General features: G+C 45.1%; 1 long non-coding RNA gene across 4 annotated transcripts in view; it reads left to right on the forward strand.

The window, feature by feature from the left end:
- The first annotated feature begins 9,196 nt into the window (after positions 1-9,196).
- Positions 9,197-19,726, forward strand: part of LOC147998095 (uncharacterized) — a 121,543-nt gene continuing 111,013 nt past the window's right edge. For 3 of the 4 annotated variants that reach the window (XR_015647328.1, XR_015647326.1, XR_015647329.1), the window contains exons 1-2: positions 9,197-9,481; positions 10,212-10,518. This is a non-coding gene — a long non-coding RNA (uncharacterized LOC147998095). The remainder of the gene's footprint in view (positions 9,482-10,211; positions 10,519-19,726) is intronic. The other variant, XR_015647327.1, reaches the window with a different exon arrangement.

A 19,726-nucleotide genomic window follows, 5' to 3' on the forward strand; every position in this document is an offset into this window, starting at 1 on the left:
AGGCTGAGCCCTGTACGTTATAGATGGTTAAGGCTTGCTATTGCTATCATTGACTTCAGGAACATCGTTCTGGCTCAAGTACCAAGTTCTAGAGGAAGTACTGGTGGCCAGCAGGTCACATGTAACAATAACAGGTGATTTGATTTGGGGAAAACCACAGCATATCTAGGCAAACAGCACAAAGAAAGCCAAAGACAACTGGAAACATGGCTACTTTCACTACCCAGTGGAGACAGCTCACACTGTTGTTATATTTGGGCAGCCATGAGCTCTTTCTGCATCATCAGAAGTACACCAGCATTTATTTACAGAACACTGTGTTAGGGCAGCTGGGAAAGTCTTAAAGGAAATGAAAAGTAGAACTTCAGAGAAACAGAGTCTGGGGAGGGGAAGACTTCTGTGTGGAGGACATAGAGTCTGATAGAATATACTTAAGTATAATTTGTGTGTGGGTTTGCTTCTTGTTTTTCTTTCTTTTTTTTTTTTTTAACTCAAGTCTCATGTATTCTTAGTAACAATCAAGAATGTAGCAAGAATACAAAGAATTAGGGAGTGGATTATAAAGGAGAAAGTTTGGAAGTTAGGAAAGCCATTCTAGTAGTATTTTTTTTTCCTATTCATGTCAGCTAGGGTTTACTGAACATCCCTGTGTAGCAGGTCTGTGGTGTGAAAATTGAGATAAAGAGATACTATGCATCGCTGACCACATTCCAATGACTATGCAAATCCAGCCAGAAATACATTTGTAAAGCTTTCTCTTGTCCTATGATCAAAGAAACAAGCATTCTTAAATGACTACATAAGGTAGATAAGAGAGCACAGAGACAGAGACAGACAGAGTGGGTCAAAGATGTACCATGACATGAAACTACAGTTCAAACCCTTTGGAAATGACAAACTGAACTAGAGAACTAGAGAGTTTTGAGGAAAGGCTGAGAAACATATGCCCAAGTATTAGGCATCAGAAAGAGCAGGTTCTTTAGAACATCTGCAGGTGGGAATGGCAAGGAGCAGTATCCGCTGAGGTATACCAAGATCCAGCTGTTTTTGCGGATGGGGTACTGGAGAGAAACAGTTCAGTATTCTGAGGATGTAAGACTGGAAAGAACAGGATATATCAGAGGAGATACAGAACAGCATTAGCTTTCCAGGAAGGTGGGTAAGCTCCACCCAAGCATGTCAGACTGAGATATACCATAGATTTGTTTAAATTTTATGGACAGTGCAGGGTTAAGTGTAGAGTGTATTAATAAGGCATAGGAATGCCTACATGTTAGAAAAGCTTACGCCAGCAGCGGTATGTTTTCTCTCATAGTGAAGGGGTGGTGACAGGAGGGCAGTGACTTATTCAGTACTCTGATCTCTGCAGGTTGGCTTTGTCATGCTTTGCTCCCATAGAGGCCATTCTGCCATAAGAAGATGGTTGGTTGAGCACAGGACCTCGCAATTGTGTTTAATGATACAAGAGTGGGATATAAGCCAACAGTTCCTTTATCATCCATCATAAAGGCCCTTCCAGAGACCAAGCCTCAGTAGATTTCTGCAAGTCAGGTACATACCTTCTCCAATGGCCACCTTTGGCTGTAAGAAAAGCTAAGCAAACAGTAATTCTCCTTGTATAAAAAGTCTTGGCATGGGAAACTGGGAACAAACAACGAATAAATTAAGCTACCATTTCTTCTACCATAGGGAGCAGGTGAGATACAATGTGGAGCTGCAGCAGGCTAATGGTAACACAACATGCCTTTAGGAGAAATGTGGAATTTAGAATTTCTTCTGGTTCTTGATGTGGAGTCTCAGGGGAAACTCAGCAAAAGGCTGGATGTAAGTTGAAAAGCTAAATACTCAGGGCTGGGTCTGAGACGCTAGCTGTGATCAGGGTCCATTAGAAGAGTCCGGACACTCCAGGATGGCATGGAGCAGAAAGAGAATCAGGCCTCAGTAATGACATGCTTTTACAGCAGAGACATAAAACAAAGACTTAAGGAAGAATATAAGGAGATGACCAGAGAGGAGAGCCGGGCAGAGAATTTCTAGAAAGAGACTCCAGAAGGGCGAGAAGTACCAAAGAGGTCTAAAGGTAAAAGGCTGGAAATTGCATAGAGAATTTTGTCATATGATTTCATAGCTGGTCTCGATCTGAGCCATCTATTGGTGGAAATGGAACAGTCCATTTCCCTGTATTGTAAAGGAAGGCACCTGGCTAGTTTAAATTCCTTCTCAGCAGAGGCTCTAAAAATGCAGAGGAAGAAAATCAATGCAGTAGGAAGTAGAGAAAAACATTAATGGCTTGACTGGGGTATAGTTAGGGATTAGGAGAAAGGCCAATAGGAAGGGAATGGTTGAAGACACAGGAGACACTTGTAGGAATGAGAAAAAGCCCTCTATCCATGGCTTTGTATTTTATTGCCTTAGTTATTCATGGCCAACTATCTGCAGCCCCCAAACTTCCAGAAATAAATAATGCATAGGTTTTTTTTTTTTTTTTCAGTAAGTCTTATTAAAGCATCTTGTTCCATTCTGTTTTTGTTAATGTCTTTAGGGCTTACTTTAATTATGATTTCTAACTACGTGTAGGTATTTGTGTCTGCGTGTCTTTGGTTTCCACATTCCCTAGAGTGTGAGACAGTCCTGAGTTGCATGAAGTAGGTACCCAGTACCAAATTCAGGGGCTCCATGAGAGCAGCAAATTCTTTTAACTGCTGAGCTGTCTCCAGCCCCTTCAGCTGCACCTAATTAACAACTCAATGCTGTCCTAGAGGTGCATAGAAAAGCCCCAACACACAGTTTCAGACATCCAAGGATGTGTTCTGCAATGGAAGAGGTAGCAACTGTAATCATGACTGCTGGACCAATTTTAGTTGTCTGTGAGAATGGGGGCCACCATTCCTAGCTTTGCTGCACTTAGAATCTGAACAGTATGAAGCTTTAGAGTCCAAAGAAAGGAAGAGAAAGGCTTTTGGGAAAGAATCTGAATGCCCCCCCATACCATCTCTGTATTTAAAATTATAAGAAACCTACATGGCCAGTAACACAGACGACAAGACTGCGAGACTCACAGTCATTATACACCGTACATCTTACATCAAATACTATCTTGCGCATGGTATTTCTTAGGCCCAACCTAATTCCACGTGAGCCTCAGTCTGAGAAGACGTGCTACTTTGCCCTATTCTATTTTTTCACAGGCCATCACACCAACCTTGGAATATAGTTGGATAGCAAAGTTATGCAAAGAGTCCCTGAGTACTACAAGAGCTGGTCTACACAGAGAGTGTGGTCCTCTGACTTTGCATGGGGCATGCTTGTCTGAAAGTCCATGGAGCATATATTTCTGGACTATCCTTGGAGCATGATCCTCTCACTAACCATTGAGCATCCTCATCAGACTAACCATTGAGCATGCTCCTCTGACTGACCATTGAGCATGCTGATCTGACTAACCATTGAGCATGCTCATCTGACTAACCATTGAGCATGCTCGTCTGACTGACCATTGAGGATGCTCGTCTCACTGACCATTGAGCATGCTCCTCTGACTAACCATTGAGCATGTTCATCTGACTAACCATTGAGCATGTTCATCTGACTAACCATTGAGCATGCTGATCTGACTGACCATTGAGCATGTTCATCTGACTAACCATTGAGCATCCACATCTGACTAACCATTGAGCATGCTCCTCTGACTGACCATTGAGCATGCTGATCTGACTAACCATTGAGCATGCTCATCTGACTAACCATTGAGCATGCTCGTCTGACTGACCATTGAGGATGCTCGTCTCACTGACCATTGAGCATGCTCCTCTGACTAACCATTGAGCATGTTCATCTGACTAACCATTGAGCATGTTCATCTGACTAACCATTGAGCATGCTGATCTGACTGACCATTGAGCATGTTCATCTGACTAACCATTGAGCATCCACATCTGACTAACCATTGAGCATGCTCCTCTGACTGACCATTGAGCATGCTGATCTGACTAACAGTTGAGCATGCTCATCTGACTAACCATTGAGCATGTTCATCTGACTGACCATTGAGCATGTTTATCTGACTGACCATTGAGCATGCTCATATGACTGACCTTTGAGCATGCTCGTCTCACTGACAATTGAGCATGCTCCTCTGACTAACCATTGTGCATGTTCATCTGACTGACCATTGAGCATGTTCATCTGACTGACCATTGAGCATGTTCCTCTGACTAACCATTGAGCATGCTCATCTGACTCACCATTGAGCATGCTCATCTGAATGACCATTTTACATGTTCATCTGACTAACCACTGAGTATCCTCATCTGACTAACCATTGAGCATGCTCCTCTGATTGACCATTGAGCATGCTGATCTGACTAACCATTGAGCATGCTCAACTGACTAACCATTGAGCATGTTCATCTGACTGACCATTGAGCATTTTCATCTGACTGACCATTGAGCATGCTCCTCTGACTAACCATTGAGCACGCTTGTCTGACTGACCATTGAGCATGCTGGTCTCACTGACCATTGAGCATGTTCATCTGACTAACCATTGAGCATGCTCATCTGACTGACCATTAAGCATCCTCATCTGTCTAATCATTGAGCATGCTCCTCTGACTGATCATTGAGCATGCAGATCTGACTAACAATTGAGCATGCTCATCTGACTGACCATTGAGTATGCTCATCTGACTAACCATTGAGCATGCTCATCTGACTAACCATTGAGCATCCTCATCTGACTGACCATTGAGCATGTTCATCTCACTGAACATTGAGCATGTTCATCTGACTGACCATTGAGCATGCTCATCTGACTAACCATTGAGCATGTTCATCTGACTAACCATTGAGCATGTTCATCTGACTAACCATTGAGCATGTTCATCTGACTGACCATTGAGCATGTTCCTCTGACTAACCATTGAGCATGTTCATCTGACTCACCATTGAGCATGTTCATCTGACTAACCATTGAGCATGCTCCTCTGACTAACCATTGAGTATGCTCATCTGACTAGCCATTGAGCATGTTCATCTCACTGACCATTGAGCATCCTCATCTGACTAACCATTGAGCATCCTCATCTGACTAACCATTGAGCATGTTCATCTGACTAACCATTGAGCATGTTCATCTGACTCACCATTGAGCATGTTCATCTGACTCACCATTGAGCATGTTCATCTGACTAACCATTGAGCATGCTCCTCTGACTAACCATTGAGTATGCTCATCTGACTAACCATTGAGCATGTTCATCTGACTAACCATTGAGCATGTTTATCTGACTAACCATTGAGCATGCTCATATCACTGACCATTGAGCATGCTCCTCTGACTGACCATTGAGCATGCTTGTGTGACTAACAATTGAGCATGTTCATCTGACTGCCCATTGAGCATGCTCATCTGACTAACCATTGAGCACGCTTGCCTGACTGACCATTGAGCATGCTGGTCTCACTGAACATTGAGCATGTTCATCTGACTAACCATTGAGCATGCTCATCTGACTGACCATTGAGCATGCTCATCTGACTGACCATTGAGCATGCTCATCTGACTAACCATTGAGCATGTTCATCTGACTGACCATTGAGCATGTTCATCTGACTAACCATTGAGCATGCTCCCCCACCTATGCATGGAATGTGCTCTCGAGAACTTGCATCTATCTGCACACAGAGAACAGATGTGCTTTCATTTTCCTAAGCAAGATTACAGGAAGTATCCTCATTCTTGAGGTCACAGTATTCATAACAGGAATGTGTGGAGAGTCACGTGAGATCTATTGGGAAGCATGGTGTCTGGTTCAGTCCCTATCTTGAGGGAGATAAAATAATCTCAGTTCTCAAATGGTTTCAGTCACCGTAAGGACCCAACCCAAGAGGACTAAACACTTCTGTAGTCCCTTATAATCTGAGCTTGAAAGGGGCCTCTGCCTCTTCAGCCAGCTGGGTAGCTCACAGAAATTCTATCCTTGCAAACGGAGCTATAGGTACCAGAGAAGCAGCTCTTCCCTCTCATTAGTGGAACAGCTATGACAGAAATTGCCTTTTCCCAAAGGCACTAAGTGACATATTAAAGGAGAAGCCTCTCTTTTGGTGCCATGGAGTCATTTAAAAATAAATGTAGAAACTCCAAAGAATGGCTGTTTAAGCACAGCTGTAATTCAGGGACACAATACCATTCACTTCAGCCGTCTCTCTGCCAGATTCACTTCTTGATATTCAGATTATGTAGTAATCAAATCCAGTACTATCTTTACTTTCAAAGTCAGTTTGCCTGTTTTGCTGGTGACTACATGGTATGTTAGAGCCTTGTACTTATGCTTCAGTTTCCAAACCTAACTGTGATCATGGGCCGGTAAGGTCGAGGACAAGGTCATGAAAGCCCTCATAGCTTACTCACCTGGGTAAGCTTGCAGGAATATTGCCAAATGAGTGAGAGACTGATGAAAACTGGAGTACAGTAGTGGGTGGTTTGCTAAGCAGCCTGGTAAAGAGGATTACAAATTAGGTCCCATTAGTAGAAAAGGTGGGGTGGACAGTGAGAAAGACTGCTGTTCTGGGCTAGCAAAACTGGGTCCTAGTCCCAGGACGGCTTGCTTGGCTTCACTCACTCAACAAATACTCCTTGAATTTCTAGGCATTTGACAGTCTCAGAATAAGACAACATTTCTTCTCCCAAAACATACTGAAGGTATCTAATTGGATCACAAGAGAGATATGGGAAGACATTCCACCTTGGTAAGTAAACGTGGGTATGTGCTGAGCAAGAGGCTTCTAAATCAAGTTGTTGTCCAGGAAAGCATTCTGAAGACTATTGCTTCATGCCTTTGGGGATACAAAGGGTCATTTGTAGACTGGTGGAAAAATTTACCCACCACAGGGAACGGAACTAATGTTTGAGTTATTCTGCATCATGAAATGTAGGAGGTGGCATTTGACAGCTGATAGATAGCATAGCCAGAGGTGAATCTAACCTAAGTTACCTTGCAAAGTAAAAATGCCATTGAGTCAGTACAATTTGCAGTTGAAGGTAGAAGTCTAGAGACAAGACAAAACTGGGTTTAAAGATAAGCTTTGACATACACCAGTCACGTGACAGTAATCACTTAAAAAACAAACAAACAAACAAACAAACAAACACTCTTCAAGTTTAGTTTCCTTAGCACAGTGTTCTCCTGATTTGGTTATCTATTAATGTCCAGCAACTCCTCTCAAATGAAATGCCTTAAAACAACACATATTTAGTAATTCTCAGGGTCATTATGAATTAAGAATGTGTTATGGCTTAAATGAGGCCCTTGCTTCAAGGGTCTATCACATAACTGCAACCAAAGTCAACCATGGTTGTGGTGCTATCTCAAGACTCCAGAAGCTCATTTACAGGTCTCTTGGCAGTTTGGTTCTTGCTGGCTGGTGACCAGAGGCTCTCTGCAATTCTTTACTATGTGTTGCCCTCCTAAGGCAGTATATAGCTTCCTCAGATCCAGTGGAGATATGGTTTTTGACTGGAAAGACAGAAAGGCCATTGAAGTGAATTCTGAACACTATGGCCCCACTCTGTTGGTCAGAATTCACAAGCTAGCCTACCCTTCTCAGGTTTGCAGGGGTGTGTTGTTGGAGAGTAGGAGTACATGGGAGGATGGGCATTCATACAAGAAAGAGAAAACTAATAAATCAAGATGTGGGGATTCCATCTTGGATTTTGGTTTGGCTCTAATTTGTAGGCTAGACCTCCAGTCAATGTTAGAGCTATTGTTATGCAGAATGGAGGGATGCTGAGCCAGAGGCAGAATGTACTGTGGGTGGAAGAGTAAATAAGGTGACATTGGACAAGTCAAATCGCCTCCTGCCTCTGAGACACCATTTTGTCCTCAGCAAAATATAAATACTTGGTCACAGGGGAGAAAATGAGGAAAAAAAGTGCAAGCTTCAGTTTGTTTTCTGAGGGAGAAAACAGCTCTCTCCAGCTTCCGGGGACAAACATCTCTGGGCCTTTTCTATTTTGTTGATTCGGAGTCTGTCAGTCTAGTTTCTGCAAGGATTTTCGTATTTGGGCCCTTGGAGCCAAATAATAAAGAAATATATTAAATAATATATAAATAATTAAGAATTATATGGCTGGGAATAAACACAACGAGAAAGCTGGTTTTGGGAGTCCTTTAAAGTATCTCTATGGCTTTTTTAAAAACTACCTTTGCTTCTAAGGAGCCCATGAGGGGTGGGCCTAGCTGAGAGAAAACTGGCTGTAGTTGGGAAATTTCATGCTCCTGATATTAAAATGGTAATAAAATCTCATCCGGCTCCCGAGGCTTAGAGCAGAGGGGATGTTTATGGGGGAGGGGGTTCCCCAACACAGGTGCAGCTGCTTTCCAGGTTGTGAGGTTTCTAGCCCTACAGGGCAGCTGGGGTTATGGACTCTGTGGCCTCCTTCTAGGGCAGTTCTTTTACTTTGGGAGAAAACACTCAGTTGTCATGCCCTGGCGCCAGGCAGCTTCACTCCAGGCTCCAATTGAATGGTGTCACAACAAAGTGGGATTTACAGTCTGCAATGGGGTGGTTTGCCCCAGGGCAGGAAACAGCTGAGGAGGACACTTCAGAGGGTGGCAGTGTCCTCCCAAAGGTTAGCCAGTGATTGGGGATAGAGTTTGGGAGTCAGCCTTTCACAAAGGCATGCTTCTCAGCAGGAAATGTGGGTGGGGCGGAGCAGTCCTGGGCTAGAGACAAAGCTCCTTTGAATCTTTATCAGAAGGCCTGGCCTCTCGCAAGAGCGGTAACCGGGACGCCAGGGCAGGGAGAAAACTCCAGTGTGTAATCTCATTACTCTCCCTCGCTCTGCCAACTAGAGTGCACAGTTGCTTACAGCCTACAGCTGCCAGCGCGCTGAGTGTCCCTCCAGTTCATGAGGTCACCTCCTGCAGCGTCATAACCCATACTGGAGAGTTGTGGGTAGCCCAGGAGTAGTTGGGACAGCCCAGACCAGATCTGGCCAACAGTCTCACCTTCCCAGGCTGGCTGCGCCACCAAACTACAGCAGTCATAGAAAACCTAATGAGAGCCAGTTGTAGTGGTCGCTGACAAACTTTATCAGAGTCACTGATTGGTCAGTGGCCGAGAGCTGTAGCCAATCACCGCGGTGTTTGGGCCCGCATTTGGGACAAAAGGTCCGAGTGGGTGTCTGGCGGGCACAGTGGCCTGCAGAAACTCAAGGTGTGGAGGGCAGAGCCAGGGAGGAGTGAGCATGTCTTGGGACCGGACAGCCAGGCGGCTGGCACCGCCATCACCGCTATCGCTGCTCCTGGTGCTGGTGTTGCTGTCAGGAGCCGGGGCTCTGCATCCTTAAGAGCTCTTTCCTTACGGGGAGACGTGGGGAGACCGGCTGCTGCGGGAGGGCGACGTTGAAAACTCCGCGGCTGTGAAGCTAGCAGTACGTAGAAGTAGCTTCTACGGTGTCCAGTTCAGCAACCTCTATGTAAGTTCAGCTCCCAGAGGTGCGTGGCTTGGTGTGGGGTTGTAGTTTCGTCCCAGGTTGTGGAGCAACTAACCTCCATGTTTAACTGTCATCGCCGCTGGGGACCGGACTTAGCAGCGGTGCTGCAGCTTCTTGATCCCTACTGTGGAGGAATAAGGATCATTTCAAGGGAGAGCTGGAACCGTCCCCCTCTACTTCTACTTCCCAGGCAAAAAGATGAAATTGAGGCGGCTAGTGCGGTTTGCATTTAGGGGCGGTGGGAGGCTGTGCACACAGGCATAGCAATCTAATTAAGGACAGGGCGCCCAAGGTGTGCAGTGTTGGAGAAAGTTGAGCGGGTTCAAGAGCGGCCGCACCTGTGGGTCGAAGTGCACTTGAGCACTGTTGCCAAAGTTGAGTTTGTTACCCTGGATGTGTCTCAACCTGCAAAGAGGAGGGAGTCTTCTTGACTCGAGTAGAACTCGGACTGTAGGTGCGTTCGACTGGTGGTTGCCCACCACCAGTTTGAGCGACCACCGTTTTGCCCTTTTAAAAATGTTTATGTGGGGCGAGATTCACGTGCTACCTCATGCGTGTGAAGAGCAGAGAACAACCAGTTTTGTTTTTTTTTTTTTTTTTTTTTTTTTTTTAATCCCACCTTCTGTCGGGTCCTAAAACTCAAGTCGTCAGGTTTGACAGCAGAGTGCCCTTACCTGCTGAACTGTCTCACCGCCCTGTGGTCTTATTGTAGGTGGGCACCAATGGGATCATCTCCATCCAGGACTTACCCAGGGAGACTTAATATGTCATTGACGATTTTCCTACTGACTTCCCAGCCATCGCCCCATTCCTGGCTGACATCCACTCGAGTCACAGCAGTGGCTGGATCCTGTATGGAGGACACCTCCTGGACTGTGCTGAGTCTGGCTGCTTGCTACCTGTGTACAGGCTTCCTGCTGACTGGGTCCAGCTTCCCCACTACCCACTTCTTCCTGGCCATCTGGGAGCAAGTGGGCACCTAGGAGGAGAACAGGCTTGGGGCTGCGTGGTCTGGAGAGGTAAGTGAGGGGTACCCTGCAGCTGAATAAACAGAAGGGTTGGGCTTGAAAAGGAAACTAAGACATTGGCTAAGAGGTATTCCCTTGATTCTTCTCCTCAACACTAAGAAAATTGATTAGTAAAATGAGGGACAAAGGTGCAGATACCAAAGACCCTGAGGGAACTTAAGGCACTTTACATGTTTTTTGTTTTTTGTTTTTTGTTTTTTTGAATCACCTATAAGTACACAAATAGTTCTAATGATATATTCACCAAAAAAATTAAAAATTTGGGAAATTTAAAAAGGAACAACTTTTTCTTTTTTCTTTTTTTGTATGAGCTGGGTGTGGTGTCACTCACCTTCAATCCCAGCAGAGTGTGAAAGGCAAACAGATATCTGTGAGTTCTAGGCTAGCCTGGTCTACAAAGTGAGATCCAGGACAGAATACAGAGAAACCCTGTCTGGAGAAACAAAAATAACCCATAGGTTCTTGTGTACATTTCTAGTTATTTCTTTAATATTGTTGCCGTTGACAACAGTGGGTCCAGAGTGCCCTTATTACTGTTTCACTTGCTTGTTCTGCTGTTTAGTATGCTCTGTTCAGTGTATTTCTGTAACATTTATTACAACCGTATAAAATCTCACCCTTCCTAGCGGTCATTAAGGTTGCTCCCGTGACATTTTTACTATAAACAATACTATAAAATGCTTTATAGGGTTTTTATTTTATTCGTGTGTGTGTGTGTGTGTGTGTGTGTGTGTGTGGGTGTGTTTGTCTTTCTCTGTGTCTGCTTGTGTTGGTAGAGCCAGAAGAGGGCTTGGGCCCCATGAAGCTGGAGTTGTTACATACAGGCAGCTGTGAACTGCTTGACTGACAATGGATACAAAGATTTGAGCTAGCATGCTGAAAGGACTACAAGGTGCTGAGCCACCTCTTCAAAGCCAACACTTTTTAAAGTGTCAAAACACTGCACAGCCTGAGCTGACATCACAGGGGAGTGAGCAAGCATGCCATGAACTTCTTAGTAAGTTCCCTGTAGCTTTCTCCACATTGACTTTGTAACGTTTACATACTTCTGTCTACAGGAGCCTGCTTTGCAGTCTCCCTGGAGAAAACACCAACTCTGCTCTGGCTTTGGTCTTGGCAACACGTGAAGCTGAAAGACCCCCAAACTTGGGGAGACTCTCGCTCCAGTCACAGGTTGGGGTACCCCCAGGAAACACGAGTAGCCGGTCTTGATATAATCAGCAATAGGCAGTTTATTTACGAGATCTCGGGCTGACACATATCCCACACAGGAGATTGAGTCAAGCCCTGAGCCTCTCTAGGCAGGAGCTTATATAGGGAAAACCGGGGGTTTCGTGTGGATACACATAATTGACTAATACAAAGGGTGCACAGTTACTTTTGGCATGGAGTTACATCAACAAAGCATACGTGTAATCTAGCATCTCAGCAATGTGGGCAGGGCAACTCATCTCACTGCAGCAGGAGAATGACCCATCCTCAGGGAGTGAAGGAAGGGGAGGGTGTGGCTCCAGATGGCCAGTGTCATTGGGAGCTGATAGTCGGGCCAGTGAGCCCTATCTCAAATTCTCTCAGGCATGTCTGGACTTTGTTCATGACTAACTTTTAGAAATTTTAAGCTTTCATTCCCCTCTACTCCTTGTGAATAGTCCTAATCTTAGGACTACGAGTCTAGCGTCTTGAGGCTCTTCACCCCATATAGCTCGATACAGCCCCATACTGTTGTCTCAACATAAGGACATGTATAGCACTAATCCGCTCCCTGACAAAAGCTAAAAGGCGATTAATGATGTAGGGCCCAAAAGTGAGCCAAAGGAGGCGGATAATCAAGGGACCAGCTAAGGCTGACAGCAGGCTGGTAAGCCATGGGGACCTATCGAACCAGCTTTGAAATCAGTTATCAGTGGTTTCTCGTTTTCGTCGTCTCTTGTCCAACCTCTCTCTAAGTTTAGCCATAGAATCTTTAATGGTCCCGGAGTGATCGAGGTAAAAACAACATTCTTCTCTCAAAGCAGCACATAGCCCTCTTTCTTTAAGGAATATCAGGTCTAATCTTCTCCTATTTTGAAGGACTACCTCTGGGAGGTTAGGTATTCTTAGAGGTCAGCTAAAAAGTCTTTAGGATTCCAATCTGAACACTATCTAAACCTACACACCAAGGTCATGACTATCTTAGAACTTTTAAACTTATGGTCCCTGAGGCACAGTCCCAAGAAGTGTTAGGAGTATTAACATATGTAATGTTACATCATTTGTAATAGAAATCAAGCCTATCTCTATATTTTTTCTCGATGGAACACAGGGCAAACATGAAATTCTTGTTTCTAAAGCACACTCCTCAAGTGAGCATTATAACAACCTCCCAGTCACTTATCTGATATGTAAGTCTAGGGAGCTATTTGAAGATCTGAGTGTCCCTCTAGGTCCCAACTCTCAGCCCCAACAGCTAGTATGTGGCTGGTGAGGGCTGAGAATTGACGGCTGTCAGGGTGGTCAGCAGCACCAGGTACGGTCCTTTCCAGCGAGGCTCGAGTGTCTGGGGTCCATGTCATTGTATATATTTACAGTCTCCAACTTGGAATGGATGAGATTTCTCGGGGGTCCCCAGGACATAGGCTGCTGCCAGCTGTGAGTAGATTTTTTCTGTATCACCTGTAGGTCTTTTAGCCTGGCACATAAATCATTATTACTATGACATGTTGGTTCAGTAACATCATCTAATAGAGTCAGAGGATCTGAGGCCCCATATAATATCTCAAAGGGGTTAAGGCTGAATCTGGAAAGGGTATTTCTTGCTCTGAAGAGAGCAAGAGGGAAGGAGGGCCACCCAGTCTACGCCAGTCTCCATGGTCAATTTAATTTGGTCAGGGTCTCTTTTAGAGTTTTATTTATTTACTCTACCTGTCCTGAACTTTGAGGTCTGTAAATAGAATGTAATTTCCAATCGACCTCTAAATACTTGGACACACCCTGGCTTACCTTGGCAACGAAAGTAGGGCCATTGTCTGACCAGATTACCTTGGGCAATCCAATGGGGGGGGGGGGGAGATTTCTTCCAGTATCTTCTTGATGATTGTAGAGGCCGTCTCTTGTTTGGTGAGGAAAGTTTTTGTCTATTCCTGAAAAGGTATCTAGCACTAGGAGATACTTGTGATCATATTTTCCTGGTTTTATCTCAGTGAAGTTTACTTCGACTTTTTACTAAACTCTCTAGGTCTCTTTGTCCTGTTTTCTTGCTAAGCATTTACTTACTGACATACTTTTCTTCTGAGGAATATAGTTTTCTCTCAAGTGTGTCATTGTCTTTTTTTTTTTTTTTTTTTTTTTTTGTTTAAGCAATTTGGGCCTTTTCTTCTGTTGTATATTTTAAGTGAGGCCATCCCTTAGTCCAATCCCAGTTCCCAGTGGCTGTCTCTTGTAGGCCTGTAACCAGGATAGGCTCCTGCATAGCCATTTTCCGAGCCACTTTATCTGCTTTGTTACTGTCCCATGCCACTGAATCTCTTCCTTTTGATATCCTGAGCAATGAATAGTACTCACAGTTGTTGGCTTCACCAGGGCATCCAAGAGATGGTAAAGGCATCTGCAGCGCTGATGTGCTGGGGGGTAGAAGTTCAGCCATCCCACATGACATTGTGTTGTCCACCACGGCAGCACCCACTTATCTCTGACCTTAATGAAGAGAACTGTTTCCGTCTGTGGACAAGGTCCTCGGCTTTCAGCAGGGGTCAGTCAGCCAGTCGCAGAGGGCTTTCCTCCACCCATGGGGTTCTGCCAGTTCTTGACACTTGTGCTGTGGTGGCTCCAGGTCAGGATTGGACAGCAAGGTGACCAGATTGCCCCCAACAGGTGGAGAATCTAGTCCATGTCAGCTGATCAGTGATCCCATCCTCTGGGACATTTCATTTAAAGACAAAACATCAGCCACTCTACCACAGTTAAGTCCTGGATTGGGTGATAATTGTCAGAGCCTGGCTGGCAGGAATGATGTGTTCCAGGCAGAACGGCACTAAGCCACACACACATCTCCCAGCATCAGGTACTGGTGCACTGAGACAGGTCTTAAGTTCCACATACAGAGTCTGTAGATATGCATACACTTGGCCTCACCCAGCCATTTTAGCCCATGTAAGCCATTTTGGAGAGCAATTTTCTAATGAGCAAGGGATAGGAGCAGTCAGGGATGACCATGAACTACTGGGTGGGTTACCCGGCCCACGCCAAGGTCCACTGTTCTTCGGGAAGTCCATAAGTGTTGTTCGTTGCCAGTAGCCCCTTGCACTCAAGGTCTTTGGATATTGGCCCACTGGGAGGGGATAGGAGCACAGAGCATTGGGTCCCTGTATCCACTCTTCCCTTCTATCTCTGTACATAGCCAGCACTCTAGGACCAAGAAGCTCTCCAGTGGCCCCTCTTGTTCTTTCTTGGGCAGTCCCTGACCCAGTGTTCTTTTTCTTCATATTAGGCACACCGATCTTTAGCCAGGAATTCTCTTCTGTTGCCAGGTACTATCTTCCTAGGTTCCCTAACTACTGTGGCCAGTATATATTCCTCTCTTGTCTCTTTTCTTTTCTACCTTCCTGTTCTTTTTACCTCTTTCTTTTTTAACCTTACTTTCTCTGTAACTTATACTAACTCTCAGCAACTTACCTTAACCCTTCAAATTTTTAAACTTTTTCTTCATATCCTTTCTTTATCTTAGCCAGATTGGTGGGGCATTTTCCAGCCCCTCAGAGACCCACCCTTGGAGTCTGGCAGCAGACCTGGAGCACTCCCTACTTTCAGGCATCTGAAGAGAGCAGGCAGAAGTGAGGGCATTCCATCCATCTCTGGAACATTTTTTCTGGCCTCTAGTAGTATTCCGCCTTTCCTCAGTGGTAAAGAAGACCTTTAACAGTTACTAACAAGCATCTCAGATGGGATGGTGAGAAAACAAGAGAATCTTGAGAATAGAGGTCCACTGAAGAGGACAAATAGCATTTAGTCACACAGCTAAACCAGGAGGCCTTCTTGGTACAAAAAGGCCGTTGTAGAAATAAGCACAAGCTTTGTTCCTGTGAAACAGAAAGGCAAGCAGAGAGGCAGCTGATCTGTTATCGACTATTTCTCTGGACTTAGATTTTACTTAAGAAGTACCTCCCTTCAGTGCCAGCTCAGTGGCTCTGTCTCTCAATAAACCGAGCCTCTGAAGGACACTAGGCTTCTAGTAAGTACTAATAACAAAAGGATGGAGTGAGGGATAGAACCTGGGTGTTAGATACTAAGTGGCTGACAAAAGAATTGTAACCAGTTCACCTGGGCCTATCAGAACTGTAGTAGTAGTCCTTTACCAAACTGTCTCACTGGGTTAAAGGCCCATGGAAAAGAAAACATTAATCCTGACCTTGGCCACAGCCAAAGCCTGAATTCTAAATTTTGACTGGCAAAACAAAGTTCTTCACAGTTTGTTGCAGATTCTTTGAAACTATTTTAGGGGCTTCTCTGCCCCCCAACCTGGGGCATTTTGACCACAGGGGCAGGAATTGGCTGCTATGGGGATAGGATCAAAGGCACTCTCCATGTCAATGATGACTAACTGGGAAGGTTACTTAATGTTGGAGATCAACTCCTTTCTTGGAATAGGGCCAGCATATAAGGCAGGGTCCCTTAAAAAACTTCTCTTAATGAACACTCTCCTTTTGTTAGCAAGTGTTGAAGGTCTGGCCACTGAAGGCAGCAACAGGATTTTTTTTTTTTTTCAGGGCCAAAAGTCTCATAATACAACCACTAACTCTACGCTATCTTTTTGTTGTCAAAGCGTCAACCCCAGCCGGCCTCCTTACCTTGAAACTCCTCTTACGCTGACTTGGCCAGAGCTGCGCTGCTGCCCACGTGCAGCCTGTAGCTTGCCAGCAGGCCTGCATGCTTGCCACCCTCAGCCCCTACATTTTCTTACTCTGTGCTGTCCCTTCCTTAGAAGCTGTGAATGTTTAAGCCACAGGGAGATTTTTTCTTCAGGATCTAAGGTAAAGCTTTCACGTTCTTGTTAATGCCTGCTTCAGGCGGATCACTCGCTAACCTGGAGTCCTTCATACACAATGGTTAACAGCAGCTGGGCTGGACAATGGGAGTAAAGAGAGGGGCAGCTCTCCTTGGGGAGGAGGCTCAAGAGAGAAAGATAAAACTCCCTGGCAGAAAACAATTTCTCTCAAGGAAATTATTTTTAACTTTTAAGTTAAGCACCAAGAGGACCAAGTAAAACTCCTTGACAAACAAAGCAAACAGTTTCATGATTTCAAACACAGTCGTCAGTCCAAGTTTTCAAACACAGTTGTCAGTCCAAGTTTTCAAACACAGTTGTCAGTCTAAGTCCAAAAACGTAACAAAAGCCAAAAAGTCACTGGACAATACCACAGAAAACAAACCAGACAAACAAGACCAAGACAAAGCATCCTATAACCAATTTCCACAGATGCCTAGTACCTTCAGTACCTGGCCCAAACTGCAGCTTAACCTTATCTGCTTCTGGGATACCAAATACAGAAACAGAAAACAGACAACAGACACTAACACATCTAAGCACACTTGTCCATGTCTATACTTAAATAGGCAGCCGAACACAACCTCCGAAATCAAGTCACAGTCAGATCTTTTTGACTGTCACCTGCCGGGTCCTCCCGACAAAAGTCAGCTCTTGGGATATCTCCCAGAACTGGGGCATCCCCACTTCTGCTATCTAAAAAAAGAGAACAAAAAGAAAACAGCTATTCGGAGTAAGAACCCAGTACCTGCTCACAGGCATCTGTCCGGGGTGGGAAGCCCATCCACCTGAGTGCACTCAAAAACAACGGGGTGGGAAGCCCATACACCCGAGTGCATTCAAAAACAACGGGGTGGGAAGCCCATACACCCGAGTGCATTCAAAAACAACGGGGTGGGAAGCCCATACACCCGTGCACAGGGCAGGAATCCTTCTTCTGCCCAGACAGTGCACCAAGACCTTAAACCGGTACTGAAAAACACAGACTACAGGACTTAATTCACACACACACACTCTCACACTCACACAGCGGCCGCTTTCCAGCACTCACACTAATGTACCTCCAAGAGGCATTCGGGTCTCCGGGGGTCACGCTTCTATCCTGGATGAGCCCCCAAAGAAAGACCCCCAAACTTGGGGAGACTCTCGCTCCAGTCACGGGTTGGGGTAGAAACACGAGTAGCCGGTCTTGATGTAATCAGCAAGAGGCAGTTTTATTTACGAGATCTCGGGCTGACACATATCCCACACAGGAGATTGAGTCAAGCCCCGAGCCTCTCTAGGCAGGAGCTTATATAGGGAAAACCAGGGGTTTCGTGTGGATACACATAATTGGCTAATACAAAGGGTGCACAGTTACTTTTGGCACGGAGTTACATCAACAAAGCATACGTGTAATCTAGCATCTCAGCAATGTGGGCAGGGCAACTCATCTCACTGCAGCAGGAGAATGACCCATCCTCAGGGAGTGAAGGAAGGGGAGGGGGTGGCTCCAGATGGCCAGTGTCATTGGGAGCTGATAGTTGGGCCAGTGAGCCCTATCTCAAATTCTCTCAGGCATGTCTGGACTTTTTTCATGACTAACTTTTAGAAATTTTAACCCTTCAAAGTGGGTATGGGTGGGTGAGGGTAAATGGCCTCATTCCTGGTGTAGGTAAAGACAGAGTCCTCTTGTGAAATTCCACCTGGGTGTAAAATGCCATAGACCTGGAGCAAATCTGTGTTTGCTTTAACTCCCCTAGTGCCTCTGAGCTACAGAAGTGATGTCTTCCCTAAGAGCTTGCCCATTGTTCCTGTGTTTGTTCTGTGAACTTAAAGGAATAGACATGTTTTCCTAAAGCCTGTACCAGCAGAGATGGAGAAATTGTTTGAAGTTACAGTTTCTTACTTGACAGGTTAACATCCAGTTTTGTTTACTGACTAGCCTTGTAATGCCTTGGCTTTGACATCTCAATGACAGTTCAACAGTGCACGGAGCCCTATTGGATTTGGGCCTAGCTGCTTTTTGACTGCATGGTTCAAAGTGGCTAGGTGACTCTGTGCTGTTTGGCCACAGAGACTCACCCCTAAGATGACTGGATTAAGTCTTAAGATTGTTGAATGAAAGCCTCTCCCATGAATTTACGACACAGGAAGATAACATTCAAGGGGTGCCTCAGCTCCCTTAACAGATACCTGTTACCTCCTGAATCAACACCCAGTGTCTCCAACGCCTGACCTCATCATCTACCGCCTGACCTCTTTGCCTCCAGCTATCACTGCCTGTATCCGCACCTCCCCCTCCTCTGTGTTTCACAAAGGACACTCCCCCTACCTGAAAGCCTTAAAAGCTGTAACGTTCACCCCAATAAACGAGACCTTGACAACAGAACTTTTGCTTGGTCTCCTTTTTCTCTTCACCCCCATTTTGGCCCACAGGTAGAAAGCCTCTTTGGGACCCTGAATAACTGGGTCCCCACTGGCGGGGACACAACAGAATACCTTCAACTCAAACACTGCCTCCTGGGCGCAGGCCAGCCAGCTAGAGGGCTAGAGAAGACAGACCCCACTGTTAGGTTTTATTCGCTCAGTCATTCATTCATACATTCTTTTTAAAACGTTTATCTAATATCATGTATAACAAGCTTATAGTGGAAAAAAACAAACTTTTCTAATACAAGCAACTAGGTCACCTATTCTAATATTTCTATTTTCTTACAGTCTTTTTTAAATTTTTTCGTTTGTGAGTGAGGGTGTGGGTGTGCATACATATGTGTGCATATGCATGTGTGAACCAGAGATCAACTTTAAATGTCTTTGCTTGGGAGCCATCTTGTCTTTATACTCAGGGTCTCTCTGGGACCTGGGGCTCCCCATTTATGCTAGGCTTGCTGGCCAGGTTGCCCTAGGGATCTGGTTGCTTTTCTCTCCAGGGCAGAGATTACAAGTGTGCTGCCACGACCTGCTTTTGATCTGGGTGCTGCCATTCAAATCAGGACTTCATGCAGGCACAGCAAGCACTTCATAGGGTGTGCTGCCTTCGCAGCTTCTCCTGTAATGTTAAAAAAATCTATGTCACAGGGTTAGGGTTAAGAGCTAGGGTTTAGGGTTAGGAGTAAGGGGTTAGGGTTAGGGTTATATGTGCAGAGAGTCATATATATCATATATAATCTCTATCTGAACATAGTCGATATTTGTTAA

Source organism: Rattus norvegicus, chromosome Y (genome assembly GCF_021556685.1).
Source record: "Rattus norvegicus strain SHRSP/BbbUtx chromosome Y, alternate assembly SHRSP_T2T, whole genome shotgun sequence".
In the NCBI taxonomy this organism is placed as follows: Eukaryota; Metazoa; Chordata; class Mammalia; order Rodentia; family Muridae; genus Rattus; species Rattus norvegicus.